Below are 6,581 nucleotides of genomic sequence, written 5' to 3'. Positions count from 1 at the left end.
ATTGGAAGAACTACTGAAACGTAACCTAGTTGGCTTAACAAAATATAAAACTACAATACAACTCACGAAAAATATGTCAACATACAGTAAGAAACCAACAGACCCCAGTAACAAAATAAATCATAAAGGTCACCATTAAAGGGCCCAAAACAATAGAACTGTGGTAATTCCAATTAAACTCAACACAAATTGCAAACAAATGAGCAAAATAGGACTGAACTAAGGGAAACTAAGGTATAGCAAAAGGCAAAATAATGAAGAAAATTAGAGAATCACAATTAAGTTAAACATTAAACTAAGGCAAAACCAAACAGGCAAGGACAGAGTTCAGGAGGCAGAGGGAGAATAATAGGCACAGGTGCTTGATTGAGAGAGGTTAGGGGAGGAGTCAGTGCAAGGGTGCATTCACTGACACTATGCTCCACACAGCATTCTTGAGCACTTAGGGAAGTATTCCCCACCACAATCTGTTGCCTCAATGAGTGATTTGTTAACATGAAAATCAGATTGTGCAGTTTGTGATTTGTGATTAACCTTCCACCAGGCTGACCGTGTTTTGGCAGTTACTGTGTTTTTAAAGCAGTTGTATATATTAATAGTTTTACTCAGAAAGGGTAGACCTTTGATTGCATTTTTTTGGCATATAGTTTGTTCTGTATCCAGTCAAGAATTATGATGTTGGGTTTTGTGGACCTGTGTGGTAATATATTGTTGGTGGCTGACTACAAAATAGTGCAGGAAGTTAGGGGCTTCTCGCACCCCTTATTGTGTTTTGTTTTTTGTTGGGGTTTTTTTTTATATATTTTTGAGATGTAGTATTCCAACTAAAACTGTAGTAAGATGGTTGATTTGTTCAAGTTCATTTAAAAGCCAGACAAGGTGGTATAGGCATTACTACTTTTTTTAACAGGAAAAATATAATATCATCGGCGTAAAGAATAATTTGTGTGTTATGTAGTTTGTTGTGATGCCGGTTATGGTGTTATTTTGACATACTGTCACAACTAATTGTTCAACAAATGAGGCAAACAGTGATGGTAATAGAGGACATCCGTGCCTGTTTTTTTCTGCAGAGTGTGAAGCTTTAAAATTAAAATATTGTCACAGGAGAAGAACACTTGAAATTACCTTAAATGATGCTTTTGCTAAATGAGATGGAACTGCCACTGCCAAAGTGTTCTCAATCTGAGTCCAGTTCTCCTTGTAGTGAAGATAAAGAAGTCCTCTCCATATTCGAGAGTTGATCCAGAGCTGATGGAGAAGTTTTCCACAATCATGCAGAGTGTTACTTCTCCAGATCTGCAGACCATTATTGTGTCATTCACCCGGAGTACAGAGAGAAACAGAGAGTTCCAGGACCAGTGGGAGGTGAGCATTAGGTTAAGGGATCAACATTACTATGATACAGAGTACTTTGCTAATAAGGTTTAAGCATGCCAGTAGTTTACTGAGGAATTAAGCAGGAAATTTTAAATTACAGAAACAGAAAATGTAAAAAATCAACAGTAATTAGCAATTTGAACAGCATACAGTTGTAGTAAAGAAAGCTGAGAAAAACATAAGATGAAGAAGAAGAGGCAAATTAAGTTCCAGGACCAGTGGGAGGTGAGCATTAGGTTATGGGATCAACATTACTATGATACAGAGTACTTTGCTCATCAGGTCAATAATTAGCTTAGAGTTAAGCAGGATTTTGAAATTGGAGAAACAGAAAAATGTAAAATATCAAAAATAAGCATCAGGTTTTTACTGTCAGCCTCTTTCATTTTGCACTAATTCCATCAGTCACAGAATAGTTCTAATATCATCCAACATTCTCAACATAATGAACAGTACCTTTACTCAAATGTAATACATTTAGATTGTATTCAACTGAGTTGGAGATTAATTAATTGAAGAAAAAAAAGGCCCAAAGCACATATTATGCAGCATGTAGCAAACAGGGAGTGTTTCTGGTCACAGCTCTTTTTAATTTTGTCATTATCCTGAGCGTAATTGCCAGTTAAGTTCATAGTGACAGCTGTTCAGCAAAAGCTACTTAATACTTGCTACTTGTTTTAATACTAGAACCACCAGGGGTCACCCAAAATCTAAAACTGCCAATGGGTAAAATCCACCTGCATTTAGAATGCACTGGTTTCCAAGGTGCAAGATGTTGCACTAGTAGTAGGTTAATGTATTCCTTATGTTAGTTATATGCTACCATATGGTATAATTTATCATTTATTTATGGTAATCACAAAATGACAATAATAAACTTGTGATGAAAGCTCTAATTCCTAAATCCATAAATCTCTTTCTCTTGTCCATAGTGAAGGTTAGCCTCGGACTTATGATGCTGCTCTATTACGTACAATAGTAGACAAAAGGCGTTACCATAGCAACATACAAGGTTATCTAAATGTTAATAGAGAGAACATAACAGTATTCTCAACGAGGCTTGGATGGTATGTTATATGTCATACCTTCATGAAATTTCACTGGGGTAAACAGTGTTGGTATGAGCTAACACTTAACTCATTTTCATCATGACAATTATCTACATTACACACGTTTAGGAAAAAATACAGATGAAGGGACATTTTATTGAAACAAAGTTACATACTTAAAAAAACAGCTGCGGGTAAATTTTACCCATTGGTGGTTGTGTTAATGCTATGAAACAATACAAAAAAAAAAAAACAACAACTCACTTTTAATGAGGAATTTCACTACAAAAAACCCCCAAAATATTACATTTCTTTCCTTTAAGATACTGTCCATCATTTTATTGAATACTTGATATTATTTGAAAAAAAAGAAGAACTTAATTTGTAATTATATGAGCATAATTGCAAACTACCTGTGGTGTACAGCATACATAAATAAATGAATGTCAGTAAGAAAGAAAAAAACAACAACAACAAGGCAATAAAGTCAAATAGGCATAATAATGATAAATTAGGGTAATAGGATGAATCATTCACACATGATGCATGGTGATTGATACAACTGCACAACAGCCCTTGGGTAAAAGGTGTTTCATTGTCTAGTTGTGCAGGTTTTTATTGTTCTGTAGCTCCCAGAGACTGTATATAAAGATGGACGTCATGCCCCGACTTATCCCCGCTACGCTAAAGTCGGGTTAAAATATCTGAGAGACAGGTGTTGCCATCTTGCAAAGGTGATGTCATTGAGAGACTGAATCTGGGCAGTAGCCATATCCGCAGTGAGGAATTTCCCAATAAAACACCTGTCTGACCAATTGTGAACAGCTCCATTGAATGCAAGCACATGGATTGGCTGTCACAGCTGTCAGTCATGGTGGAAAAGTTTGATGTGATTTAATAACTAATTAACAGACACTTGAAAAAAACATCAGGGTGAAGAGAACTATCTTCAGTGACAGAAACCATCTTTGGGAAAAATGTATTTGGCTTGTACTTTGAGTTTTTAGTTTGGCCTATGTCCCATTCACTAACATGGAGGGATGGGCTTTATGACCTTTACTGCATCCAGACACCAGGGGGCGATCCAGATTGAAAAGCTTCCCTTTGAGGGAGCTGTCATGTTGTCTATCTTTATATACAGTCTATGGTAGCTCTTTCCAGAGGGCAGAGGTTCAATCAGATGAGATGACTGCCAAGGTGAGAAGCTGTTTTTTTATTTTTTATTATATTTTTATTTTTTAGCAGCTTTGATTATGTGTTTAAACATAACAAAATGGGTCTATTACTCCTGCTGAAATCTAACTTAGATCCAACTTTAAAAGCAGCTTCTTGACCAACTCCTTAAACTTTTTTTTTTGGTCCATGCAGAACAACAGCTTCAACAACCAATCACAGTATTGTTAATAGACAGGCAGCAGTGATACTGAAGCAAGAATGTATTGTAAAAGCAGCATCTCTGCAGGATGAACCTTTACATAAGCTCAGAGCAGCCTCTAATGATAATCATATTTCCATTAGTAATAATATCATGTGCAAGCTCACTGCCTTTCTCCAGGAGTGCACAGTGAGCATCCAGCCTCTCCTTCTGTCTGGAAGTCGTGACTGTGTTTCTACATTCACGACTTTCTAATGTTATTTATGCTATTGTGTTTCTTTGCAGCTCAGTTTGCCTTTTCATTGTTTATCATGCTGGATTTGATTTGCATTGCTTTATAGCTAGAATGCTATAAATGTAATGTATTTTTCTATACAGTTTTTTTTTTCAAACAATTATGCGTAGCATTGATGATGTTGTATAATACTGTGAATCTTGTCTGAGACCGTTGGTGCAGATTTACATGACATATGAACAAATTTTCTCTTATTTCTGTTCGCATCCACAATTTGTTCTTGTTTTGTTGGGTTTAGGGATTCACCACTGTTTTCTTATTTTTTACTTTTTTCTGAGATAAGTAAAAATTGTGGTCAAGAGCACTTTTATTAACCGAGATGTTTTATTAACTTTTATTAACCGAGACATTTTGTTTTCACAAAATGTTGCCAAGCAAGAAAAAATAAGTTTAACATTTGAGGAACATTTCTGAATTACATAAATATAATAGAATTATATTTAGATTTTTATGTTTTAGAGGAATTATAATAATTTGATTTTTATACTTGTCCCACTGATTCAGATTATTAGAGTCGCTCTGCTGACCTATGCTGGAATGTAACATTCCTCAAGTACTGTACTTAAGTACAAATCTGAGAAACTTTTATTATTTATGAGTATTTTAATCTCATGCTACTTCCCACATTTCATTGTTCATGGTCATATAGTAAATGTATGAGGACCTGCTGCTTTTCCTTTTAATTTTATTATTTTTGTTATTGTTATTATTATTATTATTTTGATTGTTTAAATTTACGTAAACCTTTTTCCATGACTACTTATACTTTTAATACTACTACTACTATTTACTAATATTTACTTATATAAATGCATCATCATTTTAAATGCAGGGCTTTCACTAGGAACAGAGTATTTTTACAGTGTGGTATTAGTACTTTTTCAAAGGCTTAGGCCTAGTGAAGGAGCGAATAGTTCCTGCTGCTGAGAGCAAATATTTTGTCATCGCTGAATTTTTGATTTTCCTGTGTCACCAGTATGGACACTGTGGATAATCACATTTACACTGTTATTGTTTATTTAACTGTAGACCTACCTTTTTCACCGGTGACACATGTCTGCACCAACCCAAGAATCAATATCTAATCACCTATTAGGATAAATAAGCAGAGTTAAATCAATTTCTGTTGCCGTTAATGATGTTTCCATCAATATTTTCTTTAAAAGCTGCAGTTAACATTGTGATATTTCATTTCATTTCATTATGATACGTTGAGAAGCCAGTTATGGATTTGAATTTACATCAAATATGTTGTCAAAAATCAGATGAAATACATTACAGACTAGGCCTTTATCGGTCTACATTTCAGCTAAAATTGTCATCACAGCTTTGTTTTTCTGTTATGATATGCTGTATGTTAGTTCATATCTGATTTATTTCATGTAAAATAAAAAGCAAAATAAACTCTTACTGTAACTTCTGTCATTTTGTCAAATTTCTTATGGAGGTTATATGAATGCATTTTCATGTTGACACTTAATTACATCTCTCTTTTTGTTTCAGTATATCAGATATTGCAGATATTTTTTTTTCTGTTCTTAAAGCCATTCATCAAAATGTTACATAGATCTTTGTGTTTCTAAGTCACTCGGTTTATTATTAAAAACTCTGTGAGCTGCTCTTATTACAAAGACCACAAGAGGGAGACAGATCGTACAGCATGAGTGTGCATCACTGTACATCACTTTTACTGTGAGATCAAGCCTAATCTCTATTGAGCAGTAGTAAAGGAAAACTATAAATAATAGGAGGTACATAAAAACCCTGCACAAATTGGTTTGATTTCTTAAAAAAAAAAAAAAACCCTAAAAATAAAATTAAAAAATTAAAAATTAATTTCAGTGTTTAAAATTAAAATATTTTTAAACACTGAATGTAATTATTGGGGTGGAACGATCCATCGATCTGCATCAATATATCGATTAAATGAGTAATGATCAAGTAACATCAATGCAAAGTGTAAACATCGATCCATATCATCCTCTTTTAGATGCGCTCTTATTTTGAAATTCTGTGTCACCGTCACACAGCTTCTGGCAAATAATGGCAAGTAACCAAGAGAAAGATGATGAAGAGAAATGCTGTTTACTTGGGAAAAATCATCAGTGTGGAAATGTGTTGTTTTTCGGAGAAACTGCGAGTCAACCGGCAGCGCACGTCATATGTAAACAGTATGTAGACTGAAAGTCATCTGCTCTGTTGGGAGATGCAGAGACTTAAACCAGCAGTGAGTAAGAGAAAGCATAAATAATAGTAAATTAGTTAGGTTATAAATAGAGGAAAAGTTCACAAGCCACTAAGCTAATTTCTGCAATGTAAAACGCCATAGGCTTATGCTAACAACATTAGCATGTTGTATATGTGGGGGAAATGTGACCTACAAAAGACAGTTGTTTTGTCTATGATTGTCGACAGTTATTATTGAGTTTTATACTTTAGTGTTGTTAATCCAGGCTTTGAGGATGTAGGTAGATGTCTGGTC

This window comes from Plectropomus leopardus, chromosome 14, assembly GCF_026936395.1.
Source record: "Plectropomus leopardus strain MGB_pleo_1.0 chromosome 14, ASM2693639v1, whole genome shotgun sequence".
In the NCBI taxonomy this organism is placed as follows: domain Eukaryota; kingdom Metazoa; phylum Chordata; class Actinopteri; order Perciformes; family Serranidae; genus Plectropomus; species Plectropomus leopardus.
Note: the sequence above shows the minus strand (reverse complement) of the source record.